Raw genomic sequence first — 25,017 nt, 5'->3', positions numbered from 1 at the left:
ATTCATTTATGTAAATTTATTCAAATTTTAAATGTAAATTAATTCTTTTTTCCCGCAGCCCCCAACACAGTGTCAGAGAGATGATGTGGCCCCCCTGCCAAAATGTTTGGTCACCCCTGCTCTGGACCACCATTTCCTCTCCTCAGCCCTTCCTCTTGCTCTCTGTTCCCCTTTTCTCTTTCCAATCCAGGGTGTGGGAGGAGGACTAGCAACAGCAGCCAATGTACTGCTGGGTCAATACTACCCCTTGGCACTCTACCCCTTGTTTCGGGAAGCCTTGGGCCAACTCTGGATTGAAAGAGGAAACCGAAAGACAAAAATGGTATTAAATGCCCGATTCACACTCTGACAATCCAATATAAACCTTAAACGGAGACAAGATAAACAAGGTTGGCGATTGGTGATCACACAACCGCAATCAACGATCACAGTCTTCCTTACTTTGCTTTGTTAATATCATTCCTGTAAAGGGGGGGGGGGGAGGACATCTCTGGTCTTCCAACATGGTACATTCATTGAGGATCAAATGGTTTTTCGAACAACTTCTGCAGTATTTTAGCCACAGATGCCCCATCGATATTTCTGAAGATCTCCATTACGCTTTGAAGATTCTGATTCTTTTTTTAATGTCTTCTTACTAACACCACAGAAAGCCCCCCCCCCCAAATGTAGCCTTGTGTGCTCTGTTTCCTGGCAGTATTCATCACTGCCAATGGAATCCCCCCCCCCCCCAATTATTCTTACATTACTGAAGCAGCTGGAGAATTCACTTTAAAGACAGACTTTATTGGATGCAGAACTGTAGATGCCTTAAGCATAGAACCATCCACACTTCAAAGCATGTCCAATTTACTTTAATCTCTATCTCACAAAGACACATATATGGTGACATAGACTTTAGGTAATACAGACCTGGATGAATCTGTCCTTTTCCTGTAATACAGGTTTTCCGGTCCTATCTCTTTCTGGAGTCCATATGTAATTATGGAGGCTCAAATAAGCTTTTATTTGAGTTATTAGTTTGATATTAGTTAAACCTATTTGGATGTGCTCTTAAAACACAGTATGCAATTCTGTCTTTCCATTTTGGTCGCGTTGAGTCAGCAGCCTGTTGCAATCTGTCGTTCGGATCTGATCACTGCCAGCCTACTCCCAACCAAAAATTACAAACCTTAAAGATTATTAAATAAAAGGAAAATCAACAGATTATAAGCAATTGGTTTCTGCCTCATTTAATTTTCACACCCTAAAACTGTGACTAGTGAGAAAATTCTCAGCCATCAATATGGTGATCTTGAAATATATATTAAAATAGGTTTTTAAAAGACAAATCTAATCCACTCACTAACCTCTAAGACAGACAGAATGAATTGTAAAAACCTGGAAAAGTAAAAGCCCGTCAAAAGTACGGGTAAAAATGTTCCATCTTTTGGCATAAGAACAGAAAATATCACAGAACAGATGGTTATTTATTAACCATCTTTAAGAGTAGTAGGTTTTACCTGGAGTTGTATGCTAGTGATCTGATCCACAGAATTGAACTGTATGCAGAGATATTGTTTCTTGGCAAGGGATCCAGGTGATTAGAAATCCAGTAGGAAGCTGGATGGAATGGTTTGGACAGTGGCTTGACACCTGCAGTCCCATGAAGAATTTTTGCCCAGGGGGCCAATGAGAAATGGTATACAAAAGGGTGTGTTTGTGATGTACAGTTGCATACCAAGGGAACAGAAAATTCCTTATGAATTTGATCAGAGAGAGAGAGAGAGAGAGAGAGAGAGAGAGAGTAAAGTGACACCGGTTGTCCTATTTGGGGTGCACAACCATGAACCATGTAATAGCAACTAGTTGAAGAAGTTTGTCAACAGTTGCCACAGATGAGAGAAATTTCTCACTTTTTAGTCCTCCCTTTTTAGACACAGGGGATCTGTTCCAGGACACCCCCCCCCCCCCCCGCAGGTACACAAATCTGCAGATACATGAATCTGAGGCCACTTCTGGTTTTATGAGGAAACCGGGAGTGACTTTCTGAGGCCTCCAGGAGGCCTTTTGAGGCTTGTGGAGGGCTCAGAAGTGACTGATATCTACAGCATCTTCTGTGAGTCAAACCCACAGATGATGGATCCGTGGACTGTACTTGTTGAGAGGTGATGGGAGAGGCAAGGGCTCCCTCAGGACTCAGTCCTCTCCAGCTTTCCAGCACGGATGCAGACAGTGCATAGTGATACAGACGTAACCTCCTAACAAGGTAAGGAAACAAATATTCTCTTGCCTCGAGGAGGCCTCTGTGACTGGTCTCCCATGGCAGGATGCAGCACACACCCCATCAACATGGCTGCATCAGTGCTAGAAAGCTGGATAGGATGGAGCACTCAGAGAATCAGCAATCTACATCCCCATTTGTTATCTAGAAATTGTTATGAGCGCAAGGGCTGGAGGAGAGAGTGCCTTATCAGACCCATCTATAGTGGCATGCATACTGCACAGGTTCATTGTTTTGTGGGCACTTGCCTGAGTTTTGCTCACACACATTCAAGTGGGTGACACCCATTTTTTTTTAAAGGTTGCCCCTTTGCAACATCTTCACATTGCACAAACCATTCACACACATAAGGCGGCTCCTGGCTGAAATCTTGAGCTGCAACGAGGCATGTCAAACCTTTGCGGAGCCTGACCCGCAAAGAATTGGGGGTCATTCTCCGAGGTACGAAGCTGCACCAATTCTTCTCTCCAGATCTATTTGCGGCGTAGCTCTCTGGATAAATAGAGCTGTCAGGCTCTTCCAAACATGTATCTGGAGTGAGTGATGCTAATCATAATTTTTGGGAAAGCAGGTTGACAGCTCTAAACACTCCCACTAGTCATAAAACAACCGAGAGATGCCAGGGAGTGCGGAGTAGCTAGGATATAACCAGAGCTGCATAATGATCAAATTACTTTCATTTTTGCCTGAGCTGTAGCACAAGAACAAAAAAGATGAAGAGAGAAAGCAAGGAGGCCAGGGGAGGGCCAGACTCTTGGTTTTTCTACCCATCACACCTGAAATTTGGCACTTAATAATAATACAGGTATTTATATACCACCTTTCATGGTCATCAGATTTCTCCTCAGACTTTATTTCAAGGCGGTTTACATAGGCTGGCTATACTAAATCCCTATAGGGATTTTTACAATTGAAGAAGGTTCTGTCTTTCAAGAACCACAGCATTTCAGATGGATCTTTTCATGATCTGGTATCACATTCTGGCCTCCAGTTTCCTCCCACGCAAGCTGACAATCCTTCATATCTCACTTGAAGGGCGGCCAAAGAGCAGATGGAAAAACTCTGCTCGGCTTGTCAGCTGCTTCAAAGTCTCGTCGTTCACGGTGCCGGTGGCCTCGAACTGGCGACCTTTGGCTGTTATCTTCAGGCAAATGGAGGCTCTACCCTCTAGACCAGACCTCCTGCCCCTTGACCAACAAATTGTCAATTCAGTTAGCATGAAAATCTGTTGGCATATCCCCGGGAGGGAGGGAGGGAGAGAGAGAGAGAGAGAGAGAGAGAGAAAGACCAAATTTTGTTCATTTGGAAAGATGAATTCCAGAACACAAACTGTTGAGGAGGTAACTCATGTTGCACAAACCACTCACATACATAAGGCAGCTGCTGGTTGAAATCTTGAGTTGCAACGAAGCATGTCAAACGAGGCAAGCCGAATGCCCTGGGTTCAAATTCTAGCATCTGCAAATAGAGATAAAAACGGTCACTTCCTGAAAATCTGCAGTGATGTTGTCTGTGTAGGCCAGAGGTGTCACACATAAGGCACACACAGGCCAGGCAAAAGCACTCGGGCTCTCCCAGCGCCACCATCAGTTGCTGAGGTGTCCCTGCTGAGGGCAGTCCCTATAATAATTGGGCTCTCCCATGTCCTTAACATATGATATCAAGATTTGTGTATTTTCTGTTCTGTCATTTGCAACCAATGAGTTCCTAAGTGAGAAAAAAGTGCTTACTTCTGGTCACGACCTGCTCAATGACATCACTTCCTGCTTAATGACATCACTTCTGGTCCTCAGCAGGCATCAATGAATGAGATTTGGCATTTATAATGAAATGAGGTTGACACCCTCTGGTGTAGGCAATACGGAGCCAGCTGGATCAACAGATTGACTCCCTATGAGACAGCTTCCTACTGTATGCTCCTATTGCATCAAGGAGCACACACACACACACCAGCTCTCCCCAGTAACCAGGCACGGTCCCTATTTTTTGTTAGCTATGCCCGGTAAATGACTGCCTCTAATTTTGTTCCTCCCTTTGCCCTTTGGGAATGCCTTGTCAAAATTGTACCCATAAGTGTCACTAGATATGTTATTCTTCCAAATTCCGATATCTCATAAGCCCTGCTCGCTCAGGCCAAAGGCCCATCTCATCCAGCTTCCTGTTTCTCACAGTGGCCCATCAGATACTTTTAGAGAGCACTCAGGACCACACGATACCTGTACCCTGTTGTCGCTCCCCTGCATCTGGCATTCAAAGGTAGACTGTTTCTAAAACTAGGAAGTTTCATATGCATATTATTTTTTTTTGTTGGCAACCTTCAGTCTCGAAAGACTCTGGTATCGCGCTCTGAATGGTGGTTCTGGAACAGCGTCTAGTGTGGCTGAAAAGGCCGATTCGGGAGTGACAATCCCTTCCACACTGGGAGCAAGTGCAGTCTGTCCCTGGTCTGTCTCCCCGGCTATGGGCCTTCCTTCTTTGCCTCTTAGCCTCAGTCTGTTGGCCAAGTGTCTCTTCAAACTGGGAAAGGCCATACTGCACAGCCTGCCTCCAAGCGGGCCGCTCAGAGGCCAGGGTTTCCCACCTGTTGAGGTCCACTCCTAAGGCCTTCAGATCCCTCTCGCAGATGTCCTTGTATCGCAGTTGTGGTCTGCCTGTAGGGCGCTTTCCTTGCACGAGTTCTCCATAGAGGAGATCCTTTGGGATCCGCCCATCATCCATTCTCACGACATGACTGAGCCAACGCAGGCGTCTCTGTTTCAGCAGTGCATATCATGGCTTGTAAACATCTAGGCCAGGAGCTATCACCCCATCTTGTGGCAAGGAGTTCCACTGATTCCACAAGTTGAATAAAGAAACATTTTATTTTGTCTGTTCTAGCTCTCCCACCTTTCAATTTTAGTGGATGTCCCCTGGTTCTGGTGTTGTGCAAGAGGAAAAAGAAGAGATCCCAGTGAGTCAAAAGGTGGAGTACATAGAAAAATGCTCTCACCCAATCAGAACAGTGGAAGAAGCCCAGTAAATAACTGCAGCAAGTATTCCAAGCAGATGCAGCCCAAAACCTCTTAATGCTAGTGTACCAAATGCTGTCCCCATGCTGTAAGGCTCCTCCTACTCTGCTCCTCCCACTCTCCACTGAACACTCTCCCCCCCCCCCCATATTTCCACTTTCTCTCTCCCCCTCTTCTTTTTCCATTCGAGAGAGTGGAAGGAGAAGAAGCAGTGGAGGTTTTTGTCCAGGGACAAAAAATAGGGATAGTTGAAACACCCATGCTTTTAACACTCTTAGCTCCCTCTAGTGGCGAACCTGGTCCTGTGCCCCAGGGCAAAGATCTACCATGACGCCCCTGCAGGATTCCACCCCCCCACTGGCAAATCCGCCTCCCCCCGCTCACCAAAAAGTTTGGGGAACCTCACATCACTCCAGGACACATTGGAGAAGCCTCCTGAAGCTTCTCCCTTCTTAAATTGTGCTTCCGGCAAACCAGTTTCCAACAGCATCAGGAGCCTCAGAGAGACTTCTGCACAGTCCTACAGGGGTGCGGGACTCCACGCCCAGGGCATTTGACCCTTTGAGTTAATGGCAGTTCTGCCACTGGCTCCCTCTTCGTTTGCAAGCATCACCACCGGTCACTGGTGGTTAATGTTAACATTTTATGCCATGCCCAAGAAATTGAGCTCATAAAAGCCACATGCAGTAGCGTTTGCAGTGCAGTACAGTCTCTCTGTTCATTCCAAAGCCATTAGTCACTGTTTTTAATTAAAAAGAGAGTCACATTTGAATGTCCAGGGCTATTTTATTGACCAATTCTACTAATGTGGCATGATGGATGTAAATTGAGCTATGAATTCTCACTACATCTGCACCTTTCATATGATATTTATGGAATATATAATGCATTTACTGGAATGGTCTTGCAACAACACATAGATTCCGTTTCGTTTCTGAGTTCAGGGGATCTCATTTTTTTCTGTTTTAAAATGGAGATGTAACCACCAAGAAAAGCCAGTGACCAAAAGGTCATTTTAAATTTCTCTCTCGTTGTAATAGAGTTGGATGCTTGATTATTATTATTAACAGTATTTATATACCGCTTTTCAACTAAAAGTTCACAAAGCGGTTTACAGAGAAAAAAATCAAATAACTAATGGCTCCCTGTCCCAAAAGGGCTCACAATCTAAAACGATGCAAAAGAACACCAGCAGACAGCCACTAGAAAAGACACTGCTGGGGTGAAGTGGGCTAGTTACTCTCCCCCTGCTAAATAGAGGAGCACCCATTTGAAAGAGTGCCTCTTATCCAGTTGATGGCAACTTCTGCCTGCAGATTACACACACACACACACACACACACACACACACTCCGACCAATGGTTGCCTAGAGTCAAGGCAGTAGATAGCATCTTTGGAGATGCTCATTCTGATCCTTCACATGTTCTCTTAGAAGTATGGGCTGTTGAGATCAATGGGCTTCCTCCCACATAAGAGTGTATAGGATTACCGCCTTGATCTCTTCCATAGAGATTCTGAGGGAAAAGTGCTAGACAACCACTTGTCAGGAATATGTTTGATATATAGATAGAACAGACAAGCTTAGCTTTGGCAAGGCACAAGCTGGAGATCTTATCTGTTTTCTTTCAGAGAAGCACTGCTGCAAAAGAGAAGGCAGTTAAGGCTTCTCTCATTCCTCTCTTCAACCAGCCCCATCCCTCTTTCAGCGGTTGGAGCAAGCAGGACTCTTCAGTTCTATATCATGTAGGAGGGAGAGATCAAGAAGAAAATCTTGATGGTAAGGGCGGTGTTCAGCGGTGGAACAGATTGCCAAGGGAGATAGTGGATTCTCCCTCATTGCAGATCTTCAAGCAAAGGCTTGATTGGCACCTGCTCTAGGACAGAGTTCTTGGGGACATGACCCCAACAGGCTCACAAAGTTTCAGTTTTAGGGTTGCAGCAACTTACGGGAATGAAAAAGGTTGAAGACTATTGGACTAGAGCATCACCAGGCAAGGGGGGAGACATCTGTTGTACCCTTTCAGGTGACCTTGTCCAAATCCTGCTCAAGTTCTTCCCAATTTCGCTAAAGCAGCTTTCACTAGTGCCAGGCTTCATAGTAACTTTTTCTGCTCTCTGTTACAAGATTTGGTTGCACTGAACAGTCCTGGGAGGGTGGCGGTCGAGTAGCTAAGGGGGTGCAGGGGGTAGCAGTTGCACTGGGCATCGGGTTTTAGGGGGGCAACAAGCTGAGCTAGACACTAGTGACCAAAATTGTGAAAATCTTAGCATGTAAGAATAATACCATCATGTTACATATCATTGGAAAGGCCATTTAATGCAGAGTGCAATGAAACAAACTGCATTAGAATATCTGTATTCTATCAAAAGTTATGGCCAATTAACCAGAAAATGAAAACACAACTGTCTTGTGGAACAAAAAGTGGAATTGCTTAACTCTAAACTGACAATGAGACTGATTGTTCTAAGTGCCAATGAGATGTTATTATGATACAGTATGGAACCAATAACTTTTTTATTTATTTACTTAATTAAATTTGATTTTATCATGCAGGGGAGGGGGCTACAAAATCTTATTTGATCCCAGATAGTAGATAGATGCCTTAGCTATGCCATTGACTGGAGGGAGGCGGCGGAGCAAGTGGGTGGTGAGCTGCTGGTGGGAGGAGGTGGGAGCCTCTCAATTTTCACTTTTTAAAAAGCCTGGACATGATGTCACTTCTGGTTATGACATCACTTCCGGGGCAACATTTTGAGCTTGGCACCGGGCCAAGATGATCATTAGCTACGCCACTGGAGGGCGGAATGGCGTGGGGTCTGTGGATTGGGTCCAGGGAGGGAGGTGGGATTGATGGTGGGTCTCCAGTCTCATTATTTATTTATTTATTTTAAAAGCATGAGAAAGCTTGAAGACTCCTACTCTAGGAGGAATTCCTGCTAAAGGCAGAGGGCTGGACTAGATGACCTTGCGGGACCATCCAACTCTGTGATTCTATGTGAGGTGGTATAGGACAGGGAAAGAAAGGACAGGAACAACCATGGCTATATCTTTTTTTCCCCCCCTTGGTCACTGGACCATGGCTTGACAATCCTAGTTTGGCGACATGGCTTCAGGTCCCACCTCCAGCTTTGAGAATCTCACCTTTGTCACCTGCAGGGTGTCCCTGGTGGATCTAATCCTAATTAGTTGTCCTTTTGCATTTCTAAATGGGTCCAGAAAAAAACTGTGACATGTGGTGAGTGAGGTCATCACAGCGAGAAACCCAATTAGCTAAAAATAAAGCTGCCAATGTTCCTTGAATTGGCAGTGGCAGTAATGTCCAAGAGTTAAATTGTAGCCCTTTTTTTCCAGAAGGTTTAGCATGGCTTCTTACCACCCAATGAGTGCCTGATCCCAAGACAAGAAGGAAAGGGCATGGCTCAAAAAAAATGCCAATTTTTTTTGTTCTCCCCAAACCTCCTTATCTCCTTGCTAAGCTTACAGTCACCTGGACAGAAAACATCTGCTTTGGACCATTAAGGAGTAAAGATTACTAGGCTTTATTTAAACTTGGCATTCTCTGTTATTTACTGGGACTTTGGGGGGAGGGGGGGAGGAATGGGAACCTAATTACGGAGCAGATGCTGAGAGTGGTATTTATTCACCAAAACCGCACAGGTCATTCATTAAAATCTCAGTTTTAATTAGCAAACACCTGTTTTCTGTTTGATTTTACACTGATATGTACTGTCTGCAATTTGCTTTCTTCAGTACAAGCAATTAGATAGCCCTGACAGTAACAGTTAATCTAATTAGAACAAGAGTGCCCTGGGAGGCCGGTACTGACTTCAAGAAATTACACACACATAATCACAGCTCTATTCCATTAGAGGTTGCGATGGTATTTATCTCCCTCCCCCTTCACCCCTTCACATGAAGGACGACGTTTTGTGAAATGAGTTATGGGCAGAAAATGTCCAGTGACGCTGAATTTGTGAAGCATCAACAGGCAATCTGTCCACGCTATGTTCAAGAGCTACTGAATTTTGTTCTAGTGCAGGAGATCTAACTGAAGAAGAATGGTAGGTTCTGTGAGTCATTTGGGACTGGGGGTGTCACACGCACAAGGACTGAGCATTGCAAGGCACATGGAACAGGTGTGCCAGCAACCTCCGGAGTAGAAGTGGGAGAAATTGGTGATAATGAAATAAAAACGCTGAACATCACTTTCTGCACTTCATTTTTTGTGATATATATAATATAAATATTTATATAAATAAATAAATCTGCGGAAAAGTAAAATCATTTTATTGTTTTTATTTATTATTTAATGGGGGCACATGGTTAATGACTGACAGCCCAATCCTATCCATACTTTCCTAGGAGTAAGCCCCACTGATTTTAATGGGACTTACTTCTGCATAGACATGCATAGGATTGGGTAGTGTAGCTCCATGTGCGGACACTATAGCACCCATATCCAGTGATGTGCCAGGATATAGAACTGGAACTTGAGTTGAGTCCCAGGTCTCTGCCCCCTTTGACTCGAGTTGCCCACAAGTCATAATGACAGTTGTCACAACTCATCCAGAGTCATTTTTTGACTCTGACTCATGACCAGAGTCATTTTGCCTCAAATCTGAGTCTTTTTAAAAATTGAGTCAGGCCCCAGAAGCAGCAAAAAAAAAAAAAAAAAAAAAGCAAGCAAGCAAGCACACACACAAAACAGAGTCACAAGCATACAAAAATGTTAAAAAAATTTTAAGGTAAATCCCCCTGAGTCCCAAGTCAGTGCTCAAGTTTTTGACACGCATGACTCAAGTCTGTACAAGTCACAAAAAATGCATGTTTTTTGCAACTAGTCTGAGTCATTTGAGTCCCGGCACATTCCTACCTATATCCCTAGAACATTTTTAAAGTGATTATAATTTATTATTATAACAAATTTTGAATAAAAACACATGACACAGCTTTCTTCGCTTCTCACCTTTGGAAAACACCAAGATCTGCAGAAAAATAAAACCTCCCACAGTATGCAAGAACGATGCTTGACATTTCATACTGCCCTCTTACAGTTCAACGAACCTCATGAGTTCACCACAATACATTTATTTGCACTTGTACCCAATGCTAGAGGTAGATCTACTAGCTAACCAGAAAAGCCATAACCTGACTTGCATGTGCCTATGCTTTTAACAGAAACGGGATCTTGAGACATCAGCGCATGAAGCATTCTTTGGCATGAGTTGAAAACAAACAAGCAGTGATGAATCTGATCAAACTATGGCAGAAGGGACAATTGCAGAGGCCAATTTAAATATTAGTAACGCTGGCCCCACCTCAAGGTCTCTGAGCGGATACAGGCGCATGTTCTTGTTCATTGCTTCATTTTTTCTGGTTTGTTCTATACGAGAATGAAATCTCTGAATCAGGATGACAAGGAATGTTTGAAAATCCATGAACCTAATCCTTCACTTTTGCTTATTTTTAAAAGTTGAAATTCTGCCTAGAAGGAAGGGGGTGGGGAGACAAAAGCAGCAAAGATGGGTCACAAGAAGGGGAAAGATGTATCAAAGCATAACAAAAGGGGGGGATTTGAACTTAAATGAAAACAAACCATTGTTTTGCCTTTAGAAAAAGGATGACTCATTGCAACTTAAAGGTATACTGTTTTACAAAACTACCATATATTATTATTAACAGTATTTATATACCGCTTTTCAGCTGGAGGAGATAAAACATCATTTAAAACCATAACATCAGAAGGGATTTCTAATCCTAATCCTATACCCCTTCCACATACATCCCTTTTTCCTACCTGTATTATTAAGAAAACTTCTTTAACTGATTCTTTTCGTTTAATTGATGCAACTTCCCAATACCCCCCACCTCTAAATTTCGATTTTACTGGATCTAGTCTGTTAAATAATACTGTGAGTAACAATTTTACATCTGGACTTCCTTTAGATATCCAGAACACCTCCCCTATTCCAACCATAAACCAGCTAGAGGTTTCTTATGATCCTCAAGCTTCTCCTAAAAGTTATATCGTTCCTTCTTTGCATAATGTTATGACTATTACTTTAATCTCCTGGAACATTTCGGGGTGGTCCAGAAAAGCTTCAGATAAAGATTTCATCTGTTATCTGAAAACTTTTGATATAATTTTATTTCAAGAGACATGGTCTTTGTCTTCTCCGACCATCCCTGGTTATGTTCCCTATCACTTACCTGCTTTCAAAACCAACATCTTGGGACGTCCACGTGTTGGACTCTGCTGTTTTGTAAAGTTATCATTACCTTTTTCCTTTTCTCATATTCCAACTCAATCTGTGTATTTTCAAATTTTTCTTTTACAGATTAATCCTTTTAAGATTTTGTTGTTCAATGTGTATATCCCCCCTGCTGCTATTACTCCTTCTAATCTATGGGAATCTCTTGAAAAACTTATAGAAGATAATTTAAAAGCTTTTCCTTCTGCTCTGTTGATAATAATAGGAGACCTTAATACTAGAATAGGCCCCAGTAATACTGCGCTCGCTCAACACATGAATTGGTTATCGGATGACCAAATCCCCCCTTGGTTTCATTTTCCAAGGGTTTCCAAAGATTTATCTTTTAATAGTTATGCTGCTTCCTTTATTGATCTATGTGCTTCTGCTGCTATACCGCTTTTCAACAAAAAGTTCACAAAGTGGTTTACAGAAAAAAAAAAAATCAAATTAATGGCTCCCTGTCCCAAAAGGGCTCATAATCTAATATACACACAACAGAATTTATTTTGACCCAAGTCAAAGGCTTAGCTACGAAGTGACCCTGACAATAGTGGTGAAAGGCTCAGAAATCAACATTATTTCAGGACCCACCTAGGTTTACCAGACTTAAAAGAAAAGAGTTCTAGAAAGGAATGTTTATTTCTTTACAAGAAATAATAACCAGGGAAAAGATATGCAAACATTTATCTCCCCATATTTGCACAGACTTGCAAACTGTAGGAGTTGAGCTCTTTTACAGAGCACTTAGTAGCTATCTGATTTTTTTTCAGAATAGCTTCAAGACTCAAGCCCTGATTTTCCCCTCTTACCATCATCTGTGTGTTCACTGGAGGCTCTGCACAAAGTGACCCACCAAAAATGGGTCCTAACCCACAGCTTGAGATTTAAAAGACAGTGCAGGCTGCAAACCTAACCACACTTCCCTGAGAGTCAGCCCCTTTGAACAAAATAGGATTTACTTCTGAGTAGACCTGGTTAGGCTTGTGCCCTAAATTCCTAGCCAGCTATCAGAGAACCATAGGCTTATACTACCACCTGTTGACCTGCTTGTCTCTGCCAAGCCCAGCCTTTCTAATCAGTCAGAAGGATAGGGGGTGGAGCTAGATAAAGGTATAAAACTAGGGCCTGCTTGTAAGTAAGCTCTTTTTGCAAGTCATGAGTGTTCCTTTGGTAAATAGAAATATATAAGCAAGCAAATTAAATATTTGTGTAAGGAGAGATAAATGCAAGTTTACATTGCAGCAGGTAATTAATCAAATGTAGCAGGCAATTAATCCGTGGAACTCTTAGCTGCATGATGTGGTGATGGTATCTGACCTAAATGCCTTTAAAAGGGGACTGGACAGATTTTTGGAGGAAGAGTCCATCATAGGTTACAAGCCATGCTGGGTGTACACCACCTCCTGGTTTTAGATGTAGGCTATGTCTGAATGGCAGATGTAAGGGAGTGGCAACAGGATACAGGAATCTTGTTGCCTTGTGGGCTCCCTGAACATCTGGTGGGCCACTGTGAGATAACAGGAAGTGGACTAGATGGATCATTGGCCTGACTCAGCAGGGTTCTTCTTATGTTTGGAATTGAATTTATATAATATAAAACTCTCCCATTTTCATAAGCTCCTTCCTTCTTCGATTCCATTTGGTTTCAGCGAGGGAACCACTTTGAATTATTCTCCCTCAAAATTTGGTTTCCCAGTCAATCTGCATTCAGTTTGCAGAGGTTTGTGAGCCTCCCTGTGGGATCACACCTGCCAAACGTCCGATTGCTAGCACCAAGGGGCCCTCTTGAAAAGACGTTAAAATGGGCACCTGTATTATCAGCTTCCTATTGATTACAGACCTGAACGATGAAACAGATCGCTGTTCCCTTGGGCTGGGCCAGGGGTGTCCAAAGTTTTTGGCAGGAGGGCCACATCATCTCTCTGACACTGTGTCGGGGGCCGGGGAAGAAAATAATTAATTTACATTTAAAATTTGAATAAATTTACATAAGTTTACATAAATGAATATATTAAAGATGAACTTATATGAATGAATGAAGGTCTTGCAATAGCTCAAGGCCTATAAAAGGCCTTGCACAAAGCAAGGCTGGCCTTTCCTTTGCTGCCGCTACTGCATCACAGACGTGAAACAGCAGGCAGTGGAGGAAGCCCTCATATGCTCACACAAGAGGTCAAACAGTTGCCCTCACGCTGAGAGCAGTTGCATCAGGCCAGTGTGGGCTCCAGCAAGTCTCCGGAGGGCCAGAGGCTCATTGGAGACTGGGGGCTCCCTGAGGACCGCATTGGGAGTCCTCGAGGGCTGCATGTGGCCCCAGGGCCAGGGTCTGGGCACCCTTGGGCTGGGCCATGGTTATTTGTGTTGTGCTTGGAGGAATGCCAAAAAAATGACACACATTCTGCACAGAGCATTTTAGCATTCATTCCACAGTGACTATCCCACAGTGAATGCACACCCCTGCTGTCCTATATAAATATGAATATAACATTTTTTAAAAAACTAAGAAGCAAAGCAACCAGATAGTCTCCTACATCCATATCCTTGGTATCAGAAAATGTGGTATGAGTTCAGTTCTAGCCCTGGCCCCCAAAATTGCCATAGATTGCCACCTGTCCATCCATGCCTATGTCATGGCTCTGACCTTGAACAACAGCCAGAACTTGAACTTGGAGGGGGGTGGAGTTGATAAGAGCTCTAATGGCAATGCCATTGTCCAAGCCCTGACAGTGAGGATGGGCCAGTTAATGAGGAGCTCCATGAACCAGAATCTGACACTCCCAGAGATGGTCTCATCTGTATCAAAGGGCTCAGACCCTGAGATGCTGAGAACGTCTTAGCATTCACTACTCACCAAAATAGAAAATGCAGAACACAGCCAAGGGATGGCAGAGTAGTCTGGTCTGTGCTTTTGAAGTGGTTTAGAAAAGACAAAAGAAAATATTACTTTACATGGCATGCAATTACTCTGTGGAACTCCTTGCCATAGGTTAAGGTAATGGCACCTGGCCTAGATGCCTTTCAAGAGGGATTGGACAGATTTAGGGAGGAAAAATCCATTACAGGGTACAAGACATGATGGGAATATGCAACCTTGTGGTTTTAGAAGTGGCAGAAGGCAGGTCTCTTGTTGTCCTGCGTGCTTCACTGTGCCACTGTGAGCTACAGGAAGCTGGACTAGGTGGGCCTTTGGTCTGATCTAGCAGGGCTCGTCTTCTGTTCTTATGATCCCCAGTCATAAACAAGATGCTTAACCAAGTAGCATCCACTAAAATTGAGTGTTGGGTGGGTTAGGACAGACAAAAGAAAATATTTCTTTACTCAGCGTGTGGTCGGTCTGTGGAACTCCTTGCCACAGGATGTGGTGATGGCGTCTAGCCTAGATGCCTTTAAAAGGGGATTGGACAAGTTTCTGGAGGAAAAATCCATTATGGGGTACAAGCCATGATGTGTATGCGCAACCTCCTGATTTTAGAAATGGGCTATGTCAGAATGCCAGATGCAAGGGAGGGCACCAGGATGAGGTCTCTTGTGATCTGGTGTGCTCCCTGGGGCATTTGGTGGGCCACTGTGAGATACAGGAAGCTGGACTAGATGGGCCTATGGCCTGATCCAGTGGGGCTGTTCTTATGTTCTTATGTTAGCAAGATGAGGACTGAAAGGGGTAGTTGGGGCCTGGAGGCAAAAAAGAGGACTCCATTGGACTGCTCCTTTGGAACTCTCCCAGGTCCTGTAATTTCAATTTCCTTACAGAACCATATGGACCCCTGTGCGAAGCTGAAACAGGGCAACCTCTGCCTGTCCCTTAAACAGTTCATATCCAGAAATTAGCAAGTGACACTCTTATTAGAGCATGCAGCTAAGCTCATCATTGTTAACAGGACTGTGACATGAGATGGTTCAAATGTTGGTAACCTCACTGCCCTATCTTTTTTGCGCATTAGATACTGGGTCGATCTGAGCTGGGATATTTTAAACGAACATGGAGCTAGCTCCAATCTCGGTAGGATGGAATGCTCCGGTGATTCAATCCCAAGAGGGCTAAGACCTGATTTCTACCATTTCAATATCGACTTGGTTTTCTATTTAACTAAACACAGGCAAAAAAAAAAAAATCTCTGTGGGGCAGAGGAGAAGTTTTCAGCAGAAAGGAATAAGCTAATTAAGTTGAACTGTGTCCGCCTGGCAAGGTTGAATACCATAATTAATTAATCTGCTGCTCTGATTGTCCTGGAGGGGAATCGGATTCCTGGGTACAGCAGGTGAAATCTGTTTATGGAGATATAGGCCACTTGGAGTCACTATTAAAAGCAGGGGGAGGCGAAGGTCTCTGCAGGAGCGTCCCCCTGAATGGGGTGATCTCATTAACATTAGAAAACAGGATAGACTGCCAGAGCTGGGGGTAGAAGCAACTCCCTGGGATCAGAGGGGAGCATGCGGTGGAGGAGTCCGCCAAGTGCATGCAAATATCTCGGCACCCAGGGCCTTGCAAATTAAAACCAGCAGCTCCCTGCATGGTCTGGAGCTGCAAACTCATATGTGGTGAGTACAACTGCTACAGCCTAGGGTGGGCAGCTGCAAAGAAGGGAAGGACTCTACTGTTTTTATATGAATAACATTTGCTTGGCATGCTGGAAGGTCCCGGTAATCCCTGGCATCTCCAGAAATTCCTGGGGAAGACCATTATCTGAAACCCTAGAGATCTACTTCCAGACAATATTGACCTAGAAGACTACACACTGATATGACTCAGCTTGGCAGTTTTCTATTTTTTTTTTCCTAAGAGTGGTTTTTGGCAGTTTTGCAGTGGCTCTCAAACGTTTTAGCACCAGGACCCACCTTTTAGAATGACAATTGGAAGTGATGTCCTTAACCTGGAAGTGATGTCATGGCTGCAAGTGACATCATCAAATTAGGCTTCAAACCTAAACTGGTGGTTGGCAACCTTCAGTCTCGAAAGACTATGGTATAATCCTACAGCACCCGGTATTCCCAGGTGGTCTCCCATCCAAGTACTAACCAGGCCTGACCCTGCTTAGTTTCCAAGATCAGACAAGATCGGGCATGTGCAGGGTAACAGTTGCTGCTGCAATCAACCAACGGTCCCATTGCACAGCAAGCTTGTGCCTGTTATTTTGCACAGCTTGGAATTCAAACATTCCAGCTCGGAAGCCAGAGCAGAAGTCTGACTTGGATCCTACTCCAACCACACAGCCCTCCCCCCTTTCCAGCACCCCATCTTCCCACCTATTCAGGGCAAAGCATCATGCCTCTCTCCCACCGGGAGCCTGCCCTGCCCAGCAGCTCTGTACCCTGTGTTTTCAGCTCTGTATTTTCAATGGTGGCTAAGGGAAGTGCTACGTGACCCATCTGAAATTGACCTGCAACCCACCTAATGTTTCCCAACCCAGAGTTTGAGATTGTTGATGTACAGATGAGGAAAGTCCCATGTGCTGAGATTTTCTACATGGGCTATCAATCATTTTCAGGGTACATAGATCTACATTTGGGGGGGCGGGGTTCAACCAATTGATGTATTACATTGTGGCAATTGACGTATTCTGAGCCACTCACCAAAGGGATGGATTTGGTTGCATCTTGTCATGACTGTATGCTGGAGCATATCTAGGTTTGTTGCCACATCATTGGTGGACCAGCCTTATGTACTCAGGTCACACAGTCCAGATTGCCTGCAGTTGCCTGTCAAGTGTGCATTTGACTTTGATTTATTCCTTAAAATATTTATATGCCTGTCTTCTGTTAAAGCATCCAAAGCAGTTTTCAATTAAAAAAAAAAAAGTCATGAAAATAATACAGAAATAATTAAATACAAGAAACAGCCTTCTGTTTCCTTGGTGTCATTGTCTGGATTTGTAAGCTCCTTGGGGCAGAGACCATCTTCTCACTCTGTGTAAAAGTGTCATTGTTCATCAGTGATCCCCAGAACTAATTTCATGCTTCTAGAACAGCGGTTTTCAAGTTTTCAGCGCTGGGATCCCACAGAGAATCTGTCAGGACCCACTAGAAGTGATGTCATGACCCTAAGTGACATCACCAAGCAGGAAGAGTTTTAACAATCCTACCAACACTTACCCAAGAGTAAGACCCATTGACTCTCATTGTTAGAAGCATATACATAGTAGCCTGTTCAAAGTAGACATCTGTAACATTTCCCCAAATGCAGTCACATGCCATGGTAGCATCAAGTCTAATATATTAAAAATAAAATATTGAAATGAATGGGGACCCACTTGAAATTGGCTCGCGGCCCACCTAGTAGGTCCTGACCCATAGTTTGAGAAACACTGTTCTAGAAAAAAGAGTGCCTATTTTTATATGTACTGAACCTATGCACCAGGCATGTTGTTTCCAAGGGGATCTGTCTTGCCTGTATTAGAATTGCTAATATAAAGACCATTGGGCCATATGGCTCTTGCTCTCCTGCTCCTGAAATCTAAATTTATGTCCTTGTTTCCCAGCAGTAAAATATTACAGTTGACTGCTGGGAAAATATTATTTCCCTGTGACATTATAACTGCTTTGCAAAATGATGCCTGGATCCCATGAAACTACTGAGTAGCAACTGTTCATTTATGGCGCCAAAAAACATTGACGAGAAGGACCTTAAATGGCTCTTCATCCATGGAACCGATCAATATTGTTGTTGATGGCATGACAAAAGGACAGCTCTATGAGGTTGGATTGTTTTATCACTTCTATAACAAAAGATGGAATCTTTTCACGTGAGGGGTTGAGTGACAGAAGTGAGTGACAGTCTCTCCCCTTCCATCAGTACATGCAAGTACAGTATTTTCTTATAAATTAAGAACATGAGAGCCTTACTGTTGTGGATTTCAACTTTTTAGTGCCACGACCTCAATAATTTATTTAGTCTGGGGACCCAGTGCTGATCCTGACCATCCATAACTCAATCTGCCCACCTCCTGCCCCTGTCCACCCATTCCCCCTATCTCTTTGTCTTCACAACAACCCTGTAAGGTAGCAGCCTGATCAGGGTTGGCCTTAGGAACTATGGGGTAAGACAACAAGATGAAGATTTCATTTTTTGATAAGACAGCCCCATTATTGGATTGGAACGAAACCCTCTCTTGCACAGACTTTGAAAGGTTACCGCAACCCCCCAGATGAGGATTTGCAACCCCATTGGTTGAACAACACTGCTGTATTGAATTGGACCAATGGTCTGTTTAGTGGAGCTTTATCTGCCCTGCAGTAGTCATCCAGATGCCTTTGAATTCTTAATCTGGGCTCTCTTGATGCAACAGACTACCAGTGTGTGCGTCCATCCCAGAGACTAGTATTCAGAGGTAGACTACTCTTCAATATGGAGGATATATTTAGCTGATGGTTGTTGGCAAACCTAACATCAGAATTGTGTTAAATTCTCTTCTAAACCCATCTAAACCACTGGTTCTCTCTCTCTCTCTCTCTCTCTCTCTCTCTCTCTCTCTCTCTCTCTCTCTCTCTCTCTCGGGACAAATGGGGGATGCCTCAGCACCCCAGGGTTTGTCTCTAATCTATCTCGCTATACTGAACACTATCTCCTGATCTCGTCTGATCTCGGAAGCTAAGCATGGTCAGGCCTGGTTAGTACTTGGATGGGAGACCACCTGGGAATACCGGGTGCTGTAGGCTTATACCATAGTCTTTCGAGACTGAAGGTTGCCAACCAACCAACCATGTTCTAAATGAACTTCTGCATGCATTGCAACTGAATGCTTAAAAAAAAAAGCCTCTCCAAGTGGCTGATTCAAAGGTTCACAATGGTAAACCTCTTTGGAATGATTGCTCACAAATTCTCTAATGGCAACTATTGCTGCCTCTGAATGGCCCCCTCTGAAGAGGGTATGGTGCAAATTGTGTCAGTTTCCTACCCATAGTCTCAGTCCCCACTACAAAAAGATACCACCAGGGCAAACCGCTACCATTCTCTTACCCATCCTTAATGCTGGAGGATGACCCCAGGTGTCAGGCTGTAGAAGGGTGTCCAAGAGGCTGTCCAAAGATGGCAGCATTACTGAAAATAATTTTGTCATGGTGGTGGGTGCCAAAACTTTATGGACCACTTGGTACATCACTGACCTCATTGTAAGTTCTTTGATGAGTGGGAAGGAAAACAGGGAGCAAGCATTTGAATAGGAGTGCTCACTCTTTTTGAGCACCCCAATGGCACATTCGTGATGTTGCTTGCAACAAGAAATTTCATACAGTAATCACATGTTCTGTGAAATGCTTTTTTTTTTTTGCTCAGTCCTTAATCTACTGCCCATCAATTTAATTGGGTGCCCCGGAGTGCTACTGTTTTTAGAGACAGAGAATTTTCTCTCCTTCACCAATAACCTTTTTCTCCCCACAGGTTCAAATCAGCTGCAACTTCTGAGCTGTAATTACCGCAGGGAAATTTACCAAGAGCAAATATATATGAGCAAAGATGGCAGAAATGTATGGGTTGCTTATGAACATGACCCCGAAAGAAGATACATAGGTGGGAAAGAGACCTGGGAAATTGAAGCAAAATGGAAATATGGGCATCAATCTTTTACTGTGTCGTTGAATTTGAGAAAGTCCAAATAGACATCTGCAAATTGATATTAACTATGCCCCAGAGACTTAACAAGCTCCATTGTTAGAAGCATCAACCAATGGAATCCAGTTTTAGGCATATGTGGTGGGAGCCGTGCAGGGAGACTGGGACAAAAGTCTTGTGAGATCCCTGCCTCTAGTGGCACACTCCTGTCCTTAGAGAAGTGTGTGTGTCAACCAGCTATCCTTCCTATGGTGATTAGAAATAGTGGTGGCTCAGCCAATGGAAGGGAATGCATCTCATTAGAGACCAAGGACCTCTTGAGCTCATGCGTGACATGTTGCGCTCTCTTTAAAAAGTCTGAGATCAGCAGCCGAGGAAGAGACTTGGTGGCTAATAGCATGGATAGAGGGATGTTCTTTTTCCCTCTAAAACTCTGCTCTGCCATATCCTGAATCCCGTGTTGGGCCTTCCGGTCCAACATGGGGATTCTCAACTCCCCATGAGATTCTCTGACATGGGGATTCTCTCTCCCCATGAGACAGCCAGGGTGGTGTAGTGGTTTGGGAGGTGGACTTAGACCTGGATGATCCAGGTTCAAATCTCCCCTCAGCCACAAAGCTTCCTGGGTGACCTTGGGCCAGTCACTTTCTCACAGCCTCATCTACCTCACAGGGTTGTTGTGAGGACAAGAAGGAGGGGAGGAGCAGCTGTGTAAACCGCCCTGAGCTCTTTGGAGGAAGGGTGGTATAAAAATGTGAATGAATGAATGAATGAATAAATAAATAAATAAACAAACGCGGAAAAATAGCCAACACAGATTTGAGTAGCCCCATTGAGGGGCCTGTACCCTTAGCCGGGGGAAGAGCACAAATGTCCCCTTCCCCCAAGGAGTTACCAGCAGCTGTCCAGCACCCACAGGATATAGTTGGCAACCTTTGTGCTGCTGCTTCTCTGGGCTCCAGGCAGCTCAGAATTGGGCGGTGAGTCATCTGTTTACGAAACAGTGGGCACTTGGGTGGTGATAAACACAACTCCCACACTTCATTGGACTCACTGCCCTTCATCATTCCAGCCAGGTATTTGGTTTTCTAGGGTACAATAAAAGTGCACTGAATGGTCATCAAAGGAGGGCCGTGCTTCTCCCGACAACCTCGAGCGATGGAAGTTGTGAAACAAAAGCTGTCTGTATGCCGTTCACAGTCCCCGGGGCATTCTCAGCCACAAGGAATTTGCCAGAAGCTCTTTGTGACTCATTGAAAGATGGATAATGTCTTGTTTGCAAATGTGACTTCTCTTCTGCTTATCTCCCCGAGGAGTCCCAAAGTGTAAGATTGCTTTGGCTGAATTTATCCCAGTGAAATACTTGAATAGATAAACATGGGCATTCTTCAACACTGCTAGATATCGGTGGATCAAGCCGTGGCATACATACATATTAGGGCTTGGCAAGGAAATGATCGTAATTGTGGCGTTTCATTCATTTTTTGTTAGGCATTTGTTAAAACCACAGTTGTTTACTATTTGGGTCATAATCACTTCCATTCATTTTCTGTCCCAGACGGCGCCTTGCCCAAATGAGTTGAGGGTAGGGCTGCATTGCCCCATTCTATTTTGGGAGAGGATAAGGGCAGGAGTTGCCCAGGGCCCAATCCAATCAGGTCAATGCCGGCCCTCCATCGGTACTGAGTGACACAAATGTGCTGTAAGGCAGATCTGCGACACTCACAGTTGGGCCAGCACTGGTTCAGCTTGAGCCTGCACTGAACTAGCACAGGGCAGAGGCTGGTTGTATGCCACCCGGAGCTCTTGGTGAGTGCCAGGTGGTGGAGCAGTAAGTTGGGGTGGGGGGAGGCATGCTGGGGTGGGGGAAGGGCAGGGGGAAGGCAGGGCAGGAGGGGGCAGGGTTTATTTCCTAACCCCTCTCACAGCCTGGGAAACCTGACACGGGTCTCCAGGTAGCCAGGGCTGCCTCATGAGACCTTGAGTGGCTGTACAACATGGGGATGAGTGGTTAAGGGCCTTTTGGGGATGCACCTCCTTGCACCTCCTCAAAGGCTATTTGGTTTGAGGTGGTGAAATGGAAGATGTCCTTTTCATCCATTCCTGAGAGGGGAGCGGATCCATCAATGGACTGGCTTGCTGCTCTCATCAGGGGGTGGGCTTCCTCAGATAGAGACCTCAAGGGAACCGGAAAATCCCTGGGCCCTCACATTGAAGGTCAGAAGTGGGATGTCCCAAGGCACTCATGCTCATTAGGGTGCATAGAAGGGCCATAATCTGCCTGCCCTAGCAAACTCTGGTACTGACTCCTGATGAAACTCTCTTACCAGACCGTGGCCCGACTAGCCCAGAGTTGAAGATACGAGTGGCAGATGATGTCCAAGGTCACAGGGATACAGGGGCTTTTTTTCTGAAATTATTACCTGGACTATTACCTGGACTATTAGTGGTGAGACAAATGGGATGCAGGGGGGAGGGGCATGAGAGGGGTTTGTGGCTATCAGGAAGTTGAATAGGGAGACATCTAAGAGAAGGAAAACTCTGATTCCAAACCTCCACTGCCTTGTGGCTACATCCAGTTGTGGAAAAGGCTTCAGGAGTCAACCTCGAGGCAAAATCAGGAGCCGGAGTCCCTCAGGCAGTTCGTGGCTGCACACAGTCGCATTCTGGCAACTCCTGCGACGCCGCTGGAACCAACCGTATTGGTTTCTGCCTTTCCATTGGATCATTCCAGCGACGTGGAGAGGGGGGATTTGCTGCATGGGTAACAGCCTATCCTCCATACCTTCTTTTACCCAGGCTTCGCGCACTGGAGAGGACACTCCAACTGTTCCAGAACCACCTTTCGGAGCGCGATACCATAGTCTTTCGAGACTGAAGGTTGCCAACTACCTGGACTACTTCAAAAAAGTAAACAGGGTTGAAATGTGTGTCTTTTCTGTACAAGGATGCATATGGGAACTATCAGAAAACTGCAGATCTCTCTCTTTAGAAACACTATTTTCTTCTGCTGGTCCTGAAGCTGATGCTACATTTTGGCTGCATTTCTTCATTCTGTGTTCCTCCTTTTCATATTGTGAGATTTGATGCAGGAGTCTATTTTTCTTCCAAGGGGAATCAGCAATAATGAAACTGCATCTTATTGTTGACGGGAACGAGGCTCTGTGGTCGGCTTCGAGGGGCTGCATTAAGCTATCACAGATCAAAGAAGTATGGAATAACCTTTCCTTCTACTGGTATTCTGTATTGTCATTGAGAAGGTACAGTTTCTGAAATCTCCATGCTTCTGTATGAGGTGCTTTCCTTACAAAAGAGAGAGAGAGAGAGAGAGAGAGAGAGAGAGAGAGAGAGAGAGAGAGAGAGAATAGCAATATACAATCAATTCTCATTCTGGATCTTCAATAGGAAGACATGTATTAAGTTCACAAAGTAGGCTTGATAGATAGATAGATAGATAGATAGATAGATAGATAGATAGATAGATAGATAGATAGATAGATAGATAGATAGATAGTCCTCTGTCCTGAAAGTACTCACAATGAAAAAAGAGGCAGTAGAAACGCAAGCAAATGGCCATAAGAAAAGCACTGCACTAGAATAAATAGGGACAGCTACTCTCCCTCCAGTGGCACCCCTAGGGTGCTGTGGGCGGCACCAGGTGTTGCGCACAAAGGGGTGACAAAAGGACTTGCCAAAATTTTAAAATAATACCCATCATGTTATGTATCATTTGATGTGTGATTTCATGCAGAATGCAATGAAACAAACTATGTTGTAATATTTCTGTTCTATCAAAAGTTATAGTAAAAAAAAAAATCAGTGGGGGTGGAGCAATGGTGCATCCACTCCCACTGCCCAGGGTGCCCTACCCACTGCATGGGAGGAGATGCATCATGGGGGTGAAGTTCTGGTCTCCCGCACCAGGTGACATAAGCCCTAGTGATGCCACTGTCTCTCCCTGCTAATTATAAGAGGAGTACCATTTAAAACAAAACAAAACAAAAAACTCCTTGCTCAGGGAAGTAGGGAGCATGTAACACTATACAGGTGCAGCCTATTTATCCACGGATTTTTAATCTGCAGATTTGTCTCATTTATCTTTGAATGGGGTGGGGGAACTGAAAGTCACACACACCTTTGCCTCCTTTGCCCTACCCTGTTTCCTGGCAGCCCAAAACACTGCAAAAAGGCTCCACCTCAACCAGGCAGGGAAACAGCCCTGGAGCCATGGAATAGGTTCTCCTTGCAAGAAACAGTAACATTCCTGGAGCCCCTGAGCCAGCCAAGGCTGGAGAAGGGAAGGGGGAACCAAAAACCTCTGTAGCCAGAACTCACGCGCATGCATGCGCACATACACGCACACACGCACACACACACACACACACATGGGTAGGTGCAGTAGCAACAGAGGGGATTGCTTTAAAAAACCCAGGGAGTGTTTGCAGAATTCCCCCCCCCAGATGGTGCAGGCTATCACCAACACAAGCAAGCCTTTCTAGCAAGCAAAGCATGAGATTTAGCCTACAATTCTCTCCACACTTTCCTGGGAGTAAGCCCCATTGACTAGAATGGGGCTTACTTCTGAGTAGAAACACATAGGGCTGGACTCTTTAAAGCTCAACATCCCACCTGTGAAAGAAGCAGGACAGCTGGCAACAGGGAGGGCTGAGTATGGAGGGGGAGGCAGGAGGGGGAGGAGAGGGGATTGCTTTAAGAAAACCAGGGAGTGTTTGCCAAATTCCCTCCCCCCAGATGACACAGAGCGGAGGTGAGGTGATTGATAACAGCTGCCTTAGTTTTCTTCCATCCGGAAGTGTCAGGCTGCAGCCTCTTTGCGTAACTCTATGGCATTTAGCACAACACGTTTTTTGTTAATCGCGCCGAGCCACGGAAGGGAACAGAACTAATGTGGATAAATAGGCTTTACCTGTATAAAGTGAAAAAA

General features: G+C 44.6%; 1 pseudogene; it reads right to left on the bottom strand.

The window, feature by feature from the left end:
* Positions 1-16,495: 16,495 nt before the first annotated feature.
* On the bottom strand, positions 16,496-16,615 carry LOC136662623 (5S ribosomal RNA; annotated as a pseudogene).
* Positions 16,616-25,017: the final 8,402 nt, after the last annotated feature.

This window comes from Tiliqua scincoides, chromosome 11 (genome assembly GCF_035046505.1).
Source record: "Tiliqua scincoides isolate rTilSci1 chromosome 11, rTilSci1.hap2, whole genome shotgun sequence".
Classification (NCBI taxonomy): domain Eukaryota; kingdom Metazoa; phylum Chordata; class Lepidosauria; order Squamata; family Scincidae; genus Tiliqua; species Tiliqua scincoides.
The sequence above is the reverse complement of the archived record's forward strand: the minus strand, read 5'-3'. Positions and strand labels throughout refer to the sequence as shown.